The 21,182-nt window shown below is 40.2% G+C and overlaps 1 protein-coding gene across 6 annotated transcripts in view; it reads right to left on the minus strand.

Annotated features, from left to right (window-relative positions):
- Nucleotides 1-21,182, minus strand: part of OSBPL3 (oxysterol binding protein like 3) — a 173,052-nt gene that overhangs the window by 116,026 nt on the left and 35,844 nt on the right. The gene's annotated exons all lie outside the window — the stretch shown is intronic.

Genomic DNA, 21,182 nt, shown 5'->3' on the forward strand with positions numbered 1-21,182 from the left:
CAGAGAGAGGGACTGAAAGACAGACAAAGAAGGACAGGCAGACCAGAGACACAGAGAAACGCAGAGTGAGACACACAGAAAGACAGACAGACAACACACACATGCAATGAGACAGAGCCAGAGGCAAAGCAACAGCCACACAAAGAGAGACAAATCAGATGGAGAGGCCAAGGAGGGTGGGCAATCTGGTGGGGAGAAGGGAGGACTTGATGGATTTCTGCCATGTTTGAGGCCCTGCCACGTTCCAGCCGGGCTTCCTGCTTCCTGCCCTGGGGCTCTGTGAGCCAGCCCTGCATGGGTCCACTGAAATCCTCTTTTACCTGATCCACTTTCAGATACTACTTTCCACGTATGAAATTTAGCAAGTAATTTTAAACATCCATACCCAATGAAAGGAAAGACTGGCAAATTTTGACACATATTGCTAATAATATAAATAAGTAAAAATATTTGGAAAACCTATGTAGCAACTATCACCAAAATGTTATAAAATATTCTTACCCTTTTATTGAATATTTGTAATAGGGAAAAAGTAGATACAACCTTAATGCCCAACAGCAGAGGAAAAGTTCAGCACATTAAGACTAGATATATTATCACATACCATGAATAATATTGCCTCTACAAATATTTTATGAAGAATATAACATGGAAATTGTTCATGTTAAAAGAAAAATGCTAATAAATAAAAAAGTGCATAGAACTGCATAAAAATGTATAATGAAAATAAAGATCACAGATAACACCCAAAGAGATGACAGGGCTACATTTGGATGGCACATCAAAGGGGGTCTTCCCCTCTGTTTCTTATTAATTTTCTTTATTTTCAAAATTTTTATAATGAGAATATATTCAAGATGATATATTTAATCATTTAAAATAAAAGGAGGGGGGAAAAAAAGGAGTGAGAGTCTATCCCCTCATACTTCTGTACTTGTTTTCCTCAAGTCGTCATTTTCCTATTACTAGTGGTACCCAGTATGGATTCTTACACAGAATCACCAACTCAAAGAACCAAGGTCACCTCATTAAGCTTCTTGCCAATATCGTTATGCTGACATTTATTTACTAAACATTTCCTCAGTGCCTGCCCACCTCATATCAGACGGGGTTTAACTGGTACAGATACTCTGATGGGCAACTTATTACTTTCTGAAGCAGCCAATTCCATCTTTAAATGTTGTGATGATGTCACTGACCTCCAGCTTAATCAGCTGCTCCGAGGCCTAAGTGAGTGGCTCACCAACCTGATGCTCATCAGAAGGCTGTTCCTTGTCCAAGAAGATCCCCTTTCTCCCAGGATATTTGGGTCTACAGCTGCGCATCTCAAAGTTCTGCCCAGGATTCAGATTTGTCCTGGCTCAGGTTGGTTGGTTGTTTTCCCTTCTTTAGTAGTAATACAAATCAGCTACATACAGCTGTTATTAGTGTCCTCTTTTTCATTTCTTTTTTATGGGCCTGCATATGTATATGCAAAGGGGACAAGGGAGGAGGCATAGCAACTTACCGTTTTTATATACGTCCTCAGGTCTTTATAACCTCAGAACAGAGTGGACCTCTACATACAATTATCATTCTAAAGATCACTAAGTGGCATGACCACAGAGTTCAGTGTTTTAAATACCACACATATGAGCACAGGAGCCAACAGCTGAAACAGAAATTACCCTCATAGGCTCTTCACTGACCTATAGATATAATAACAAAGTCCCCTCAGTTACTCCTTTCAACATAAACCCCAGAAGCACGTGTAGATGGAGGGTGATAAGGTTGGTACACTTAACTGGCATTGTGATTTGTTGTCTAGGCCTTGGAACAGTAGGAAGGATGCCCATCTTTAGTAATATGTGGTCAGATGCCCTTTTGAGAATAGAAAAAATATCCCAATTCCAGCCCAAATACTCAAAGACCCAAGACAGTTTCCACATCTTTCCTTGCTGGGCCTCTCACCTAACAACAAAATCTTTCTTCCTTCCAAGTGGCCAGTAGGCACGCCAGTTTGAAGTACTACTAAAATGTCTCAAATGAGTGCTACAAAGATGGTTCTCCTTCCAAGTTAAATTCCTACGGAAGAAATCTTTCCCCACAAGAGCATTCTCGAGCTTCTCAGGGTTAAAAATACATTCAGTGGCTCCCATTCAGTTGGGAACATTTCATTGCCTTTCTCTATCACTGTTTGTAGAGAACAGCATCACTGGGTTACATGGAGAGGAGAAAAGCAGGACCAGAGGTGGGTTCTGCTAAAGCTGTGTTTAAATCAGGCTCCCTCCCTTACACTTTAATGTGGTTAGAGTTCAGAGAGCTGGCTGGTTTGACATGTCTAACGCCACAGCCATTATTTCATTCATATTTGTGACATGGAAAAGGCTGAGTAGAATAGCTGTTTTGGTTTCCAAGGATCACTTTTAAGACAGGATGGTGCACCTGGAGTTAGAAAGATAAAAAGCTCATTTCATTGCATTAAAATGATCCTTAGGGGCCGGTCCAGTGGCATAGTGGTTAGGTTCATGCACTCCACTTTGGCAGCCTGAGGTTTGCATGTTCAGATCCCAGGCACAGACCTACACACCACTTGTCCAGCCATGCTGAGGTGGCCTCCCACATAGAAGAACCAGAAGGACAACTACAATATACAACTATGTACTGGGGCTTTGGGGAAAAAAACAAAAAAAAAAAAAAGAGGAAGATTGGCAACAGATGTTAGCTCAGGGTCAATCTTCCTCACCAGGAAAAAAAAAGAAAAGATCCTTAAATAGCTATAGAGAGTGAAACCTTATCAGCCTTCAGTTTCACGCTGGTGTGGTGAAGAAGCAGACACAATTACTAGGTGGGCTCCTAAAAGAGGGCTTGGTCTGCAGTGGTAACTAGAACCTATTATTTCTTTATGTCTACAACAATTACCCCCTAGGTATTCTGAATTGAGGAAAATGATAGTGACCTATTTGCAGCTACAACAGTTCATAAAAAGCTCTCCAGTTTTCTGTTTGAACATGTCAGGTTATGTCATGCCTCTGTTTAAACTTCTTCAGTGGATACTCATTACCTACAAATAATAGGTAATCTGGCTGCAAATCAAAGTCATACATGGACATTTTAAAGAAAAATACATACTCAGGTCCTCTTCCTAAAGACTCCAATTCAACAGTCCTAGAATTTAGGTATGAATGGTTTTTTAAAACGCTTTCCAGATGATTAAAATGCACAGGATTGAGGACTACTGACTTATAAGAGGAAGTCTCAAGTCTTCTGTACTAAACACAATCCTAAGTTCCTATAACTATCTACCTCACACTTCACCTTCCAGCAACACCAATCCACTTGCACTTCCCCACAAACTGTCTCTGAGCATTTGGAGCAGCCACCCCCACCCCCATTATGAGAATGGCAGAGTCGCCATCGTCCGGGTTGTTAGCTCAAAGGAGGCTTTCTCTCCACTCCTCCCTAACATTCCCAGATACACAAAAGATAAAGAGATAAGACCCTAAGCAGACCACTAGAGAAAAGCATCAAATCACAAAGGAAGAAAGAAGAGAAGAAATGGACAGAAGAATTACAAAACAGCCAGAAAACAATTAACAAAACAGCAATAAGTACATACTTATCAATAACTACTTTAAATGTAAATGGACTAAATTCTCCAACCAAAACACACAGAGTGTCTGAATGGATAAAAAAAACCACCCATCTATATGCTGCCTACAAGAAACTCACTTCGGATGAAAGGACACAGACTGAAAGTGAAGGGATGGAAAAAGATATTCCATGCAAATGGAAACCAAAAGAAAGCTGGGGTAGCTACACTTATATCAGACAAAATAGACTTTAAGACAAAGACTGCACTAAGACACAAGAGAAGGACACTATATAATGATAAAGAGGTCAATCCAACAAGAGGATATAACATTTTATAAATATTTATGCACCCAACATAGAAGCACCTAAATATATAAAGCAAATATTAACAGACCTAAAGGGAGAAATACACAGCAACACAATAATAGTAGGGGACTTTAATATCCCATTTTCATCAATGGATAGATCATCCAGATAATCAATAAGGAAATACTGGACTTAAACTCCACATTAGACCAGATGGACTTCACATTCCCACGCTGGCACACACCAGGTTGCCCTTGCTCATACCTTACTCTAGCAATTGTATTTATTACAATAAAAATATTTGTTTGCATGTTGTTTCCTTACTGAATTACAAGCTCCTGGAGGACACTGTTCTTTTTCATCTTTATATCCTGCTGCCTTGCAAAATACCTATCATATGATAAGTACTCAATAAATTTTTGGTGAATGAAATAATAAATGCACCCATGTGGAACCAGCATAGCCAAAACCGTAACAAGGAATACTGGTGGCATTATTTTGTTTTAGTTGAGCAAAAGAAAACTTGAATGAATATAATCACTAATTTTTATTCAATTAGATTCTTTATAAGGTGTCTTGGCTTCTAAGAGTTACTTAATCCTCAAGCACAGCAGAGAGAAAGTTCTTGGGAATTCTTGTCTCATTTAGAAGCAATGCTGCTTTCCTCTTTTGTCTAGAACTCATTCCTAGGGGACTCATATGACTTCAATTCTAGTCTTAGACATTGCTGAAAAAAAAATTTTTGAAAGAAGCTAGAAGGGGAGTTGGCAAGACAAAGATACATTGTATATGCAGTTGAGAGTTTTCTGAATAGCATTTTGCTAAGCTACAGGCTTACAGGATTTAAAATATGACTCAAGCACCAACTGTGATGCCAACGTTTTTATTTTTAGATTATTCAGCAGAGACTATGGCTATAAATTCAACCTACTCAGTCTACAAATCCTCTAAACTTCCTCTTAGAGAACAGAAAAGCACTTGGCTTTTCTCTGTGTATTATTTTATTTGCATAGATAGTCATGCTGGTAAAATTTTGGTAACTAAAGGAGAATTAATAACTGAAGCTCAAAATGATTCCCCAGATTAGTGCTTCAATTGGCAAAGTCTTCTCCAGCACAGAAGAAACTTGCTCATGGAAATGTGCATGGGCAGACTGATCATTTTTTTCCACAATGGTACACTTGACAGCAGTTATATCTGTGTTCTCAGACAAGCGGTAAGGGGACAGTAACAGAAGGACCACAATTTTGAGAGAGAAAATGGGATGAAAGAAAGTTCAATAGCATGGTAAAAATATTTTATGCTTTATATCAACTGTGCTTTGCTATTTAACACCTTAACTTCTCATTTCTTCTCTCTTATTATTTTTAAATCACTTTATTGAAAAGGTGTAACTTATATACAATAAAATGCATCCCTTTTAAGTGTACACTTTGATGAGTTTGGACAAATGTATATGCCTATGTAACCACCACCTCAGACAACAGCGAGAACAATTCCCTCACGTCCTTTTGGAGTCAACTCCCACACTCACCTCTCTAATTTCTATCACTATCACTTAGTTTTGTCTGTTCCAGGACTTTGTATAAATGGAATCAGGCAGCATATGCTCTTTTATGTCTGCTTCTTTCGCTCAACACAATGTTTTTGAGTTGGAGCCACACTGTTGCTTATATCAGCAGTTTCTTCCTTTTCACTGCTGAGTAGTATTCCATTGTATAAATATACCACAATTTATCTGTTTACCAGTTGATGAACACATGAGCTGTTTCCAGCTTTTAGTTGTTATAATAAAGCTGCCATGAAGACTCATATATACGCCTTTCTCTTGGGTAAATGTACGGGAGCAGAGCTGTTAGGCCATAGGGTGAGTGTATTTAATGTTGGAAACTGCCAAACTGCTCTCCAAATGACTGTGCCTTTTTATCCTCCCACTAGCCACGCCTGACAGCTCTAGTTGTTTCATATCCTAGTCAACACTTGGCATTGTCAGTCTTTTAAATTTTAACCATGCTGGTGAGTGTGTAGGTAGACCTCACTGTGGTTTAATTTACAAAGAATGAAATCTGTTTCTTTCAACATTCAACCTTTTCCTCTTTCTATAGAACACAGACAATATGGTATAAATGAAAGATCACGGGGTCAGAGGCTGGAGTCTTGAATTTTGTCACCAACTTTGTCCCTAAAATAATTGCATAATGCTGTAAAGACCACCAATCCTGACCTCATTTTTTTCCTATCTATAAAATGGTTAAGTTAGGCGCCAGCCCGGTGGCGCAGAGGTTAAGTTCACACGTTCTGCTTCTCGGTGGCCCGGGGTTCACCGGTCCGGATCCCAGGTGCAGACATGGCACCGCTTGGCACACCATGCTGTGGTAGGCATCCCACATATAAAGTAGAGGAAGATGGGCACGGATGTTCGCTCAGGGCCAGTGTTCCTCAGCAAAAAGAGGAGGATTGGCAGTAGTTAGCTCAGGGCTAATCTTCCTCAAATAAAATAAAATGAAATGGTTAAGTCAGGCCAAATGAGACTTAAATTCTTGTTCCAAATAAAAACGAACATAAATGAGTTTTGTCAAAAGCAACATATTCCTGGGGCCGGCCCCGTGGCTGAGTGGTTAAGTTCGCATGCTCCGCTTCAGCACCCCAGGGTTTCCCCGGTTCAGATCCCGGGTGTGGACATGGCAGCACTCATCAGGCCATGCTGACGTGGTGTCCCACACAGCACAACCAGAAGGACCTACAACTAGAATATGCAACTATGTGCTGGGGGCCTTTGGGGAGAAGAAGAAGAAAAAAAAAGATTGGCAACAGATGTTAGCTCAGGTGCCAACCTTTAAAAAAAAAAGCAACGTATTCCTTCCAGGATAGTTAAGCATTATTTCCACATAACGTCCCACTGTTTTCAAAGAGAATTCATATATATTTTATTTAATACCAAAGGAATAATTCTCTCCAAAACACCACACATTAAAAGAAAGGGAACAAGAATCCATCGAGAAAGGAGATTCCACCCAATGTAAGCCTCCCTCTTTGCCTGGTGCTTCAAAACTGGTTTGCCAAATCAGCGAACTTTAATGAATTCCCTTCCATAGCCATGTGAGCTTAATTCAAAAATTGCACCTGTTTTTAAAAATCCTTCTGATTCAAAAAGCATAAATAATCACCTTTGGTCATTTATGTTTTTGCTCCCTAACCTTTAAATAGCATGGAGTGACTCAGTTAGCAAATCTGATTTCATTTGCTATTTTGCCTTATGCATACAACACACTTCTTTACTATTGTTAAGCCTCATATATCTAGCAATGTATGGAAACGATCTTCACCCTTTGGGTTCCCCTAAGGCAAGGGAAGGGTAAAGTACAGGTGAGGGCAAAGTGAATGATAAGTCAGGAAACTCTCATGCATTCTTTATGAGGAAACCTAAGGAGTCAGAAGAAAGGGTAAACAGTGATCAAAGGTGAGGGTGAAATGTGAGGCAAAATACTAAGAGAAATTAGTTTTCAGTTCCAAAGAAATATGTACTGAAAGAAAAAAATCTGCAAATAAAACAGCTGGTGTTCAAGGGGCTATGGGAAAAAAAAAACCCAACGCTTTTTATCCTTGATTCCTTATATATATTATATTCCAATATATTATATATTGCCTATCCAAGATTCAGATTACATTTAACAAAGGTTTTCCGTATCTTGTTCTAAAGATATCTCAGAATATGCCAGCAGAAACAGAATAAACCTTTTACTGCTGACAGCAAGAGCCATGGGCTTCAGTGGGAGGTCGCCCTCACTATGAATGGGGGCAGTTGAGTTGCAGCTAAAAAAAGATCACATCACGTATTAAAAAATATATGCAGTATACTTCCAAGGGCCTTCTCCATATTGGGGGAATGGAAAATAATCCACCTGCCATCAATTCAGTTAGTCATTAACCTTTCCTCAGTCACCAACATCTTAATCTAAAGAAAGTTATAGTCCTATCTTTCCAGAAAAATGATCACATGGCTTTAAACAGCCACAAGAGTTCGAGCTCCCTGGAGGCCTTACATGGAGCCTTTCAGGGTTTAGGGAGCCGAGGTTTAGATGAAAGACCCCTGATTAAATGGATTCACCAATTAGATTTCTGCTGACCATAATTCAAACACGACCTATATCCAAAAAGAGAAAGGCAACCCTCTCCTAAGCCAAACCCCAAATACACACGAGGTAGAAGCTGAAGACAATTTTTCTTAATCCCCAAAATTACTTAACAGTCTCACAGGAAGTACATTTTCAGAGGTAGAAAGTAGCTGCAGGAATGGTTGCAGACATCCATTCCCCAACCACTGCCTCTTCAACATCGGGGTAAACTGGGAGAAGTACCAGCAGTCGTCTGAGTAGGAGGTGTCAGTGCCTTCCATTTCTAGAACAGGACTATTCCAAAAGCAAGAATCCATTATGCGGCATGGAGGGAGGAGAGTAATTTGCTGGCAAAAATGTTTATGAGCCAACTAATAAACGTGATTTAATTTGGAAACATTCAGAACTAGAGGTGAAACAGGATAATTCGGGAATTCTGGGTTGTAAGGCAGGTGTCTGTCTGTATAGGTAGAATAATGGCCCCATAATATAGCCACATCCTCATCCCTGGAACCAGTGAATGTTACCTTATATGGCAAAAGGGACTTTGCAGATATGATTAAATTAAAGCCCTAGAGATGAGGAGATGCTCCATGGACTACCCATGTGGGGCCAATGAAATCATAGAGTCCTTATAAGAGAGAGGCAGGAGATCAGAGTTAGGAGAATGCAATGTGAAGACAGGTGATGATGGAAAAGGAGGCGTGAGGTGGGAGCATGAGCCAAGGAATGCAGGTAGCCTCTAAACGTCGGAGAAAACAAAGAAGTAGATTCTCCACAAGCACCTCCAGAAGGAACGTAGCCCAGCTGCCATCTTGATTTTAGACTCTGTGATCTCAAGAACTGTAAGGGAACAAATTTGCATTGTTTTAAGCCATGAAATTTGTGGCTTAAGACAACACGGTTTGTTATAGCAGCAATAGGCAACCAATACACGGTCAGTCTTTTTTTTTTAAGGGGATAAGGAAACGACAAGTATGAAACAGCATATGGAAAAAGCATTTTCTTATTTTTTTATTTTTTTTTTAAGATTTTATTTTTCTCCTTTTTCTCCCCAAAGCCCCCCGGTACATAGTTGTATATTTCATTGTGGGTCGTTCTAGTTGTGGCATGTGGGACGCTGCCTCAGCGTGGTCTGATGAGCAGTGCCATGTCCGCGCCCAGGATTCGAACCAACGAAACACTGGGCCTCCTGCAACGGAGCGCACGAACTTAACCACTCGGCCACGGGGCCAGCCCCTGGAAAAAGCATTTTCTGATGAACAATAAATACCTCCATCAACAAGGCTGAGAATAGTTCAAATGTGGCCTGGAGCCAGCCACATATGGGGAGGTGATGTGATACTGTGGAGGACCACTGGACTAGGAGTTGGAAATCTGGGTTCTCCTCCTCACTCTTCCATGTACAGCTATGTGTTATCAGGCAGGCACAACCGCTTTGGGTTTCAGTGACTCATCTTTAAAATGAAACACTTAGACTACATGAATTATACTATCTCCTTAACAAAGGCCAGAGGACTTCCCGTACAGACTAGTTCTAACCAGTGGTCAGCTTTCCCATTAACTAGTTCTTAGATGCTTCTCTTAATCCTTATACCATCCTGTGAGGTTGAGTCCACTTTCCCTATTTTAACCTTAAAGAGGCGATGTCATTTGCTCACCATCATCGAGATCTGAATGCAGGCTTGTCTGCCTGGAAGCCACCTTCTTATCCACTGTACTGTGCCGCCTTTCCCGGTCAAGGCTCATGCTGCGGGCCTATGGATCTGATGTAGGTTAGAATGCAAGAGCAAGGAAAGACCAACACACAAACCAGGATTATGGATATGCCAGAGAAAATGGAGGAAAAAGTGGGGAGAGATCCAACTGCCTTATATTCAAGCATTTTAAATGCTAGACTTTCAATAATGACTTTTCTGGGATCACTTTTAAAACAAAAGAAAAATTTCACACTGTGGCCTCAGCAGGCAGACACCCTACTGTTCTATAGGGTAGAACGTTATATGACAAACCAGCGAAGCTTCTTTCCTTCACGTTCAAATTCCACACTGGGCCATGCCGCTGCAGCTCCTCCAGTCTTCATGGTTCACGGGAGGAGAAGGGAAAGGCTGCTGCCCAAAATAGTTTAATAAGGCCAGCAATGATTCATGGAGTAATAACAGGCCAGGCAGGCAGACGCCTGCAGAACTGGGGCCCAGCTGAGAGGGGGTTTCATGGCTCAAGGTTAAAATGGAGAATAAAGAGGGCATTCATTGCACGTGTTCAAGGAGTGAAAGATCATTAGTACCACCTGCAAACTCCCAAAAAGGGAGTCAAATATGAGACAATTCAGCTTGACAATTTATTAACACTATCCTAGAGTTCAAAAGCAACACAACCAGGAAGGTAAAAAGAAAGCATGCAAATACAAGCCCTTTAGGAATGTTTTCTCTCTCAATGGACTCTGATTTATTCCCAAAATTTACTGAATAATTTCACGTGCATAACAATATCTTAAGTTTATGAATAGTTTAAAAGAAGCAGAATGCGTAAAGGAGAACAAAAACACCCAGAAAACTACAAAGATATTGACAATCACAGGCCAGTCTAAAAATCCAAACTAGATTAACCCCACAATACAGAACACTTAGGTCATGAATGGTATTTCCAATTATACTTCTGTTCCCAAAGAAAACTAATAGTTGAGCAAAATTTTAAGCATGTTATGCAAAAGAGAGACAATGCGCTTTTCCATAATTCATTTATCTTAAATTCCAGTAGTGGAAAGTACGTGCATATGCTCCCAGTTTTTATCCTGTCAATGTTTACATAATTTGTTATTAAGAAGAGAAAATAAACAGGTGAGTAATTCACAAAGTTAATAACTATCTGCTTTTTCTATCAAAGTTTGGAATTTCGGCAAAAGATAGAGTCAAACATACCTACCCGAGGATACATACAAGAGTTACGTATGGCATAAACGGAAAGCGTAAAACAATAAATACTAAGATTTGCCAGCAGTACATTGGTTAAGTCTATAAATAGCTCTATGGATAAAATGGGAGAAGCAAAGCTTAAAAGAAGGAAGAGACAGAATGTGATGAAGCTGATGAAAGAAGGCAGACCATATGCGCAATTGTTCTAAAATGGGAATCTGAGAGCAAGTCAGTTTTCTCAGATGAGGTCAAAAGTAAGAGTTTGGAAGTGATGAAAAATAAGGTCACATGAGAGCAGATTTTAGGTGTGAAGAGTTAAATCTCATCACTTCAAGGCAGGTCTCCTTTGGAAAACACCACTATCAATGACCTCAACAAATTTGTATTCAAACACTACACAGATAAACACAGCATGCTCAACACGGATCTTATTGACAAGTGTAAGTCTTCTTTGCTGGATGTCTGAGAAGCAATAATCTTTTCATTATATTCCATTCAAGTGCCTGAGTTAGAAGCTTTAATCACAAATAACCGAGTTCCTTGGGTCAAAGACAAAATTGTCAGTAATAGAATATCAGTGAAAGGAAAACTATTGTCAAAAACAGCAACAACAAAAAATACCGTCATCAACTAATAGGGTATAAGGTACCTGCTGAGTCAAAATGGAAAACAAGTCTCATTTAACATGTGCTTTACCAAAAACATACCTATCTTTTCTCCCCCAAACCACTGAGGAGTTGCATAAAGTATATTCTGGTTTCAAGAAGCCTGTGAGGAGGCTGGTCTTCTCAAAACCAGACTAGAGATCAGGATGAACAACACAAGGAAAACTTAGCGTAACTACTCAGATGGCTTTATCCTTTAAATAAAGACTGTACAACTGAGTTTGCCATGCAGCTTACCTTTGAGTGAATCTTTTCTAGAAACATTTCGTCCTTGAGAAGCAACATAATGACCTGTGTTTGAATTAGGCTGCACTTTCATTTATATCTTCTATTCCATGGTACAGAGTTCAACACCCCTGGGCTTTCTGGCAATAGGCAGATGGAAAAGCCAGAAATTGCAATTTTGCTGAAATGCCTTCTTCCTGGAAGACTTAGTTAGCCCTACTGCACAGGTTTCTCTCATTTTATGTAATGCATGATCTTGAAAACTGTTTGTAGTCATTGAAAAAATGACTTACAAGAACCTTGTAGCAGCTTTTTCTTTTCTAAGATAAGACCTCTTTTGAAAAATACGCACAAGGTTGCTCATCACAAAGTTGTTTGTACTAGTAAAAATTCTGGAAAAAGAATAGAGAATTGGTTAAATAAGTTACTGTATGTCTATATAATAATCTATAAGACATCCATTAAAATAATAAAACAGGCATGAGGGAGATTTTTCTTTTTAACTTAAAAAAATAAAAAACTACAGAACCACAAGAAGTTGCCAAAACAGTGCAGAGCAGTCAATGCACCCTTCACCCAGCTCCACCAATGGTAACACCTTATGTATAACTATAGTCAAAAACAGAAAATTAACATTGACACAATACAACTAACTAGACTACAGAGTTTCCTCGAATTTCACCAGTTTTTACATGCACTCATTTTGTACACATGTCTGCATGTATGTGTATTGTGCATAGTTCTATAAAATTTTGTCACATGTATACATATTCAAGTAACCACCACCAGAACCAAGATTCAGAACTGTTCTATCACCACCGAGGATCTCAAAGAGAGCTTTTTGCAGTACTAGAAATATCTGGGTGGTGGTTATGCAGTATACTTAAGATTTATACAATTCACAACATAAATTAAGCCTAAATTTAAAAGAATGATGATGAAGTTCTATTGGCTGACATGGACACATGTTCAAGATAGATTAGGTTTTTTAAAAAGTTACAAAACAGGGGGCTGGCCCCGTGGCCGAGTGGTTGAGTTCACGCGCTCCGCTGCAGGCGGCCCAGTGTTTCGTTGGTTCGAATCCTGGGCGTGGACATGGCAGTGCTCATCAAGCCACGCTGAGGCAGCGTCCCGCATGCCACAACTAGAAGGACCCACAACGAAGAAAATACAACTATGTACCAGGGGGCTTTGGGGAGAAAAAGGAAAAAAATAAAATCTTTAAAAAAAAAAAAAGTTACAAAACAGTATTTATACGATGATCTCATTTTTGTACAATTATGAGTCTCTATGTGCCCAGAAAAAGAAATCCAAAAACACTAAAATTTAATTTTCTTCTAAAAATTCTATCTCATGCTTTTCTTTTTAATTTTTTTTTTCTGCTTTTTCTCCCCAAGTCCTCCCAGTACATAGATGGATATTTTAGTTGTGGGTCCTCCTAGTTGTGGTATGTGGGCCACTGCCTCAGCCTAGCCTGACAAGCAGTACCATGTCCACGCCCAGGATCCAAACCAGCAAAACCTGGGGCGGCCGAAGCGGAGTGCACGAAATTAACCACTCAGCCACGGGGCCAGCCCTTATCTCATGCTTTCTGATATTTATTTATTTATTTTTATTGTTATTTTTTTTTTTTAGGAAGATTAGCCCTGAGCTAACATCTGCCACCAATCCTCCTCTTTTTTGCCGAGGAAGACTTGCCCTGAGGTAGCATCCGTGCCTATCTTCCTCTACTTTATATGTGGGACACCTGCCACAGCATGGCTTGATGAGCAGTGTGTAAGTCCCCAACTGGGATCAAAACTGGCAAACCCTGGGCCGCTGAAGCGAACTTAACTGCTGTACCACCAGGCCGGCCCCTTTCTGATATTTATTTTGCAGTAAGTTAAGAATTACTTTAATAAAGCAGGGGAAAAGACAAAAAAAGGTACATGTATTCTCAGGAAGGGAATCTTTTTTTTTTTGGTTGAGGAAGGTTAGCCCTGATCTTCCTCTGTTTTGTATGTGGGTTGCTGCCATAGCATGACTGATGAGTGGTACAGGTCTGCACCCAGGATCCGAACCCGTGAACCTAGGCCACCAAAGCAGAGTTTGTTGACCTTAACCACTAGGCCACAGGGCTGGCCCCAGGGAATGTTTTTTTAGTCACTACCTAATTCATTCTTAGGTTTCTCCTGGTTGCAAAGTTAACTTTAATATCTCCAATACAATCCTTCCTACCACTCTCCTAAAACACAGTGGCAGCTACCAGTTCCAGTAAAAGATGAACTTGGAAAGGCCATCCCCCTGAAGCTCAATGTGTGAATTTTTCAAGGGAAATTGAGACAGTGAATACAGACTGTATATAGGGCTAACTTCTCCTCTCACAATTTACGAAAAAAAATACCAACTACATTCTTTCAATACAACTTTCAATGACCACAGACGATGTGCTAAAATTATGCAAAAGGATTCCAGGGACCTCAAGATGCCTAAGACAAAGATCCTCCTCTTAACAAAGTCAAAATTGCAATATAATGAGCCAAGATCTTATACCACCAGGGAAAATAAAGTCCTAGGAGTAGACGGAGGAGTAAATAACCAATTCTGTCTAGGAGTGGGAAGGTGGAAGGATTCTGGACAAGGATGACCCTTGATCTGGCCTGTGAAAGCTTATATTTGGGCTTCTGCGAAGTGAAAAAGAGTAAGAAAAGAGAAGAGAGTCATTCCAGTCCGAGAGACTGCCTGCAGCCACAGGAACTTTGAAGACCTGCTGGAAAACAGGTATGTACAGGACAGAAAAGACGTGAAGGGAGACGATTCTAAAAACAATCTTGAACACCATGCTAAAAGTCAGGACTGCATTACCCTACATGCTGTAGGAAACCCAAGAGTTTTTAAGCAGAGGATTAAGTTGGTGGCAGTGTTTGAAGCAAGTTAGAATTGAGAGAATGGAAAAGGAAGATAAATTATTGAGCTCTTAACAGTACACCAGGTGAAAAATAATGAGACCCTGAGGAGGGGCAGCAGCAGCAGTCATAGTAGAGAAGGTCACTAATTAATAAGTTTTTATTTGTATTTTTTAAAACTATATAAACGTCATCATGCTATATATAATCCACAACCTGAATTTTTTGTTCAACATTATTCTTGAGATTTAGATACACATAGTTCTCGTCCTTTCATTTTAACGGCTCTATATAATTTACTTGATTGAATACACCACAATTATTTACCCACATCTTGTTCATGAACATTGAGGTTGCTTCCAATTTTTCGCTCTAACAAACAACAGAGCAGTCAACAGAGCACACACACCTCCCAGTACACGTGTAGGGGACTTTCACATATCTGGAAATAGAACTGCTGGTTTATGGAGTTGTAAGGTTTGAATATCTTAAACCTAACTACTTTTTTCCAAACTGTTCTCTAAAGCGGTTGTTCCAAATGATATTCCCATCAATAAAATATGAGTTTCCATTTTACACATCCGTGCCCTTGCTTAGTATAGTCAAACTATCTAATTTGAACAAATCCGTGGTGTAGAATGGGTACTCTTAACCTGGTTTTATATTATGCTTCCAGGATCTAGAGATAGTTCCAAAGCATAGTTCATGAATTAAAATGTGGGTAGTAAGGGGGAAGAAGGAAAACTATAGAGTGTGCTGCTTGGGCAACAAGAGAAGAAATATCTGTTAGAAATTACATTCAGCTGCAATTAATAAAGACACCACCCCCTACACACACACACACACACACACACACACACACACACACACAAATGGTGGCCTAAATAAACAAAGGTTTACTTGCCATGTAAAAATCCAGAGGCAGGCATTCCAAAGTATTCCTAATATGGCAGCTCTATGGTCATAAAGAATTCAGCATCCTTCTATCTTGGCTTCCATCTTTAAGATCAAGGCAGGGTTCAAGATGGCTTCTGAAACTCTAGTCATCACTCACATTTGAAGGCCAGAGGAAGGAAAGACATATGGGCAAAAAGGGCATACCTCCCGCTGACCAGCTTTCTTTGTTTTTGACCGTTCCTGGAAGCTCCACACAATACTCCTAACACTCACCGGCCAGATCTCAGTCACACGGCCATAGCTGGCTGCAAGGAAGGCTGGATAATGAGGTTTTGATGTTGTTTGTTTGTCTTTTTACATAATGTGCCCAGGAAGAAAAAAAAAAGGATTCTTTTACTAAGGAAAAAGTGTATAATGGGAGGCAGCATTCTCTGCCGTAGTAAATGGTGTGACTAATCAAGACACAGAACTCAAGAACAGGAAAGAAGACAGACAAGGGGCTCAAGACACAGTGGTCAGTGCGGAGATGCGTATGTAAGAATCCTCAGATGAAATCATACGAATGACTAAAATCGCCCTAGGAAACACCATTGATCAAGAAGAGATGGTAAGGTGACCACACCAGGAAAGCCAAGATTTAAGAGGAAAAAATGAAGGAAACCAAGACTTAGAGAACATTCAGAGAAGAAAGAAAATCAGTGTTCATGTTCAAGGGAGCAAAGTCTTTCAGCACTGAGGAGGTACCTGTGGAAGCTACTCGTGATCATCTCCCCAGTAGCCATTCTCCCCACGTTTCTTCATTGCTAACAGAATTCCAGTTTTGTTCAGCTACCAGAAAGTTATATGCTTAAGGGGAACCGGGGCTCTCCCCAGCCCCAGGCTACAAGCCTTGACAATTCTAAACCTATCAGGCATTGACTGGCTTAGGCAAAGGCGTGTGCTATAATCCTGGCCAATGGGACCCCAGGGCAAGTTTGGAGAGAAAATAAAATTAACATGCTGTGAATGACAGGGAGGAAAGACTAAAGAAACTGGTCTTTGATGACACTATCAAGCCCTGAATTAAGCAACCATGGAACTACCCTACTTTCAGACTTCTTTTATGTAGCCTCTTCTGTTTGTGTTTCTGTTATTTCAGCCAAAATCATCCCAACTGACGCAACAGTCAACAGTATCAAAGTTACAGATAGGCCAGGATAGCATCAGGTGGCCTTGGAAAATAGGATTAGAATGGAAGGGCATAATCAATCACTGAGGGGGGATATCAATAACTTAATAAGAAGTTGGGCGAACTTCTTCCTAGTGACCTCTGTTTTTCTAGATAATATGAGGACAAACTCAAATGCTGAGAATGTGATTGTGGAGGAAAGTCATATCCTTGAAGAGAGTAATAAAGGTGTGGAACAGCTGCTACGGAAAATGAGAAAGGCTGTAAACTTTGGATCAGCAAAACCATTTCCAAGTAACATCAAGGGTTCTGTTAACCTTAACATCATGCATTTGCAATGGAGCCAGTAATCGGTTATAGACTGAATACCAAGACAAAAGAAGTAGACTGTTGTGTTGATTCTGAGTTGGAGAAAAAGATGACTACTACAGAAGATCAAAGGAGTGAGAAAATGACCAGTGGCAGTGACAGATCACCAAAATGGCTGACTGTACCATCCAGGCATGTCAGAGAAGAAGTGACATGAGTGGGGGATGTAACAGCCAGACAGACAGAACATAGGGTGGGGATCAAGGGAATAAATTCACAGAGAGTCTGAAGAACAGGTTTAATGAGAGAAAGCAGAGGGGAAAGACAGGGGCTCTGACAGAGGGAAGGGCATTTCAGAGATAAGCATCTCGGAAGTGAGAGAACCAGGTGTGGCCACTGAGTGGGTTGCTGAGGTGGTGTGGAAGGGAAGCTCACTGAAACAAGGAGATGGAGAACAGTTAATGAAGATGTCAGATGAGTCGCCAACATGGGCACAGCACAGGCCAGGAGCTTAAAGGAAAACAGAAGACAGCTACGAACTAAGAGCTGAAATCTCCCAATCACTCTTCTTAACATTTCCTCATTTTTCTGAACATTTGTTGAATCCCAAGATTCCTTAAAAAGGAGAATTCTATTAGCCTAGGGAAAAGTTTCAGGCAGAGAACCTTTTACATACATACACAAAATGTAGTCTTGAACCTTGGGAAAATCCCAGAAAACCCAGTCTATTATCAGACAACTCCTACTTAGGTCTTCCTTCTTATCAACTTAGAAGTGCCCTTGAGGAATAAAATAAGAAAAGTGGAGACAAACCCATTCCATTTAACACATTTCTTAAAGTTTCTGCTTCAAATATTTCTTTTCTTCCCTTCCCACTGAGACCTGCCAGGTTCAGATAGCGATTCTTGCTTCTTGCCTAGATACAATTGCAACAGCCCCTACCTCGCTTGCCAACCACTAGGCTCTCCCCACTCGAACCATCCCATACATGTTAGCAAATTAATCCTGCTGAAGCATCTCTCTGATAACATCACCCCTCTCTCTGCAAAGACCTGCAGTGACTCATCATCGCCCAGAGCACTAGCTCTCACAGCTCCTACATCCCATGAGATGGGTCGAGGTATCCCCACCATGAAAATCAAATGATGCTATCTGTTCTTGAATTGTAGAAATTAAAAAAAAAAAGACATAATAGCTACTTTTCCTCCATTTTAAGTTTCTCTCCTGCACATCTTCCTAACTTTTGGCACCAACTCCTACTTATCCATAATAAGATCTAGTGGTAGAGATATCTAATCTAACATAAGATAATGCATTTAGTTATTTGAAGTGTAACATTATTACACGGAATTCTATGTGCAAAACTTGTGAACAAATGATGTACAAAATTAAGTCCAACCATGTAGCGGAGGCATTCGAGGCCCTTGCAAGTTCTGACCTAACCTTCCTTTCCAGCTTTCTCTCTCACCCTTTACTCCACTTATCCTAAATGCAAAGCAAGCTGCACCAGCTTCACAGTTGTCTGTATCCACACCTGTCTCTCCAAGGACTCAAGGCTGTGTCTTGCTCATTTCTCTATGTAACACATAACCCAACAGGAAGGAATAAGCTTTGTTCCATTAGGCCCGCTGCTTATCTGCTCCACGTACTTTGGGCATCACTAGAAATGGATGTCGAGTCCACCCGACTCAAGCAACCTTCTCTTAAATGTCTCAAGAAGTTCACTTACCTAGGAACTCTATAAAGCAAATAATGGATTACTTGAAAAGAACAGAACTCATACAATATGGACTGAACTATACCAAATTTACTAAATAGACAATCTAAGTATAGACAATCTTATATACAGCTAATATAATGAATACATAGTTTAAACACAGCTAACAGCCACCCCTGCTGACTCAGCAGTAAGTCCACTCGAAGTCTGGGGTGACTAAAGCCATGTCGGTCCAGCCTTATTCACACCCTTTGTTTCTTTTGTTTCCTGGATTTAGATCCTTCACAGGCCTCTTCTCCGTCCCCTGGTAATCCATATATGCCACACAGATGGTCATCAGAACAGGAACCTCCTGGCATCAGGTCTCATCTACTTACCAAGAGAGAATTCAGACCCCTGAAATGTGAAATTAGGACAAATGCAAACTACAAAAAGCTTCTGTGTTTCTATGACGATGGCTATGTTTCTTCGTGTTAGGTGCCAGTCTTCACACCCTTTTCTGAAACCTTTGAGGCCAGAAATACTTAGAATTGGTGTTTTGCCTTGTTTTTTAATTTTAGAAAAGTAATCCGGTATGTATACCATAATTAACAGCTCCAGCAGGACCTGGAGCAGCATCTCATAGTCAAACACATTAATATTTTTGCAGCAAAATGGGTGAACATTCCTATTAACTGGAATAAAGACCATAAATAGCTTCATGTCAGTTCAGGTCAGACCTTGCCATCAAATGAGCTACAAAAAAACAACAAGAACAGTAACAAAAACCTGATGCTATTCAGATTTCACAACCGTGGTAAGAGACAATTGCAAGTAACTGTGCAATGCTGGAGCTTAAGGAGGTGACCATTGCTATTGCTCCGTCTGCAAAGATAAGATGCTATGGCAAAGCCTGCCTGGAAAGCCCATCCTCTCTATGGCTCCAAAGAGAACACTGGCTCAGGGCTGGAAGAAACTTCTGGGTAGAATGTAACCTCAGAAAGTTTTCCCCAATAACTGTTCAAATTTCCTCAATTGACTGATGATTTGAAGTGCTATACATCATTAATTCCTTATTACAATTCTGTGACAGCCAGGTTTTTATGATTTAACCACTATGCCACGTCCATGGTGGCACCTGTGCAGCACCATGCTCAGTGCTCAACAGCATTACTCATGCTGAAGAATCTGCCCTCTGGCTCCACAGTGCCCTGGTCAGACTACAGCCAATCATGACACAGTGAGTGACCCAAGAATGCTCAGGCCACAGAGGCATCTTTACGTATCTGCTTCTATCTTACAGCCTTAAAGGAAAGGCAGGAAACATGTCAATCATGTTCATTCACTCAGTCATTTCATTCCAAAATAAAAATAACAAAAAATGTTTCCAGCTTCTAAACTGACCCCTCTCCACCAAATATTCCATGACGTTCCTAGGGCCCAGTTTCTTGGCCATCTGGGAACTAGTGTTTAGTAATCAGTAAATTCATTATCGTAAAGTTTAAAAAACACGACAGGAAGTGAGCAAAAATGAACCAGAAAAAAACAGGCCATATGCATACCCAGAGACGTAAATAAAACAGTCTGAGTACACATTTGTTGAAATGAATGACTAAAGAAAACAGCTTGAAAGTTGTAAAAATAGTTATCAAGTGTTTATGTCAGAATTGTCCCACTATTTCCGTATGATGTCAGTTTGCATTTCCACAGATTAGGTTTCAGCATAACAAGCACACCGTATTTCGTATAGTTGGGGAGGAAACACAGCACAATATTAAAAACAAAAAACAAGGTTCAATTCTTCTCTGAGCAAAATGTCACAAATACCCTCCCAGACTCCCTCTATACTTCTCTCCAGGCTTCAAAGTTTCACAAGTTTCTCTTATCAATAAAGAGGAAATGTCAGTTATATGCGCTCTTTCAACAGTCATATGAATTACTTAAATTGCTGAGACTGGGGTTGGGATTCACCAGGTACACTGACCCACAGAGTCTGATCCCTTTGGAAGACCAATTTGTAGTGATAACTAAAAAATGCCATTACTTGCCCCCCATCCCCCCTCCCACCTCCAAAAATCATCCCTGCAAAAAAGCATCAAATTCACAACCAGAAATCTATCATCTCAAATCTTATCTCTATAGCTTCTATATTTGCTTTTGTGGAGTATTTTAATGACCTAAATAAGAACATACTTTTCTAAGAACTCCATTAAACTAGATAAGATCAGGGTTAACACCACAACTCTCAATCTATGCATATCTCCAAGGAAACCCATCTAATATTAGAGCCATGCTAAGAAACAGATTCAATTTTGAAAGAAATCAGACAAGTAGAATTTAATAAAATAGAAATGCGACTCTAAGAAGAGCTTTCATGTTCCTTGATGCTGACTATCTCTTCACTATGACACAACTAAATTGGGATGGA

This window comes from Equus quagga, chromosome 8 (genome assembly GCF_021613505.1).
Source record: "Equus quagga isolate Etosha38 chromosome 8, UCLA_HA_Equagga_1.0, whole genome shotgun sequence".
NCBI lineage: Eukaryota > Metazoa > Chordata > Mammalia > Perissodactyla > Equidae > Equus > Equus quagga.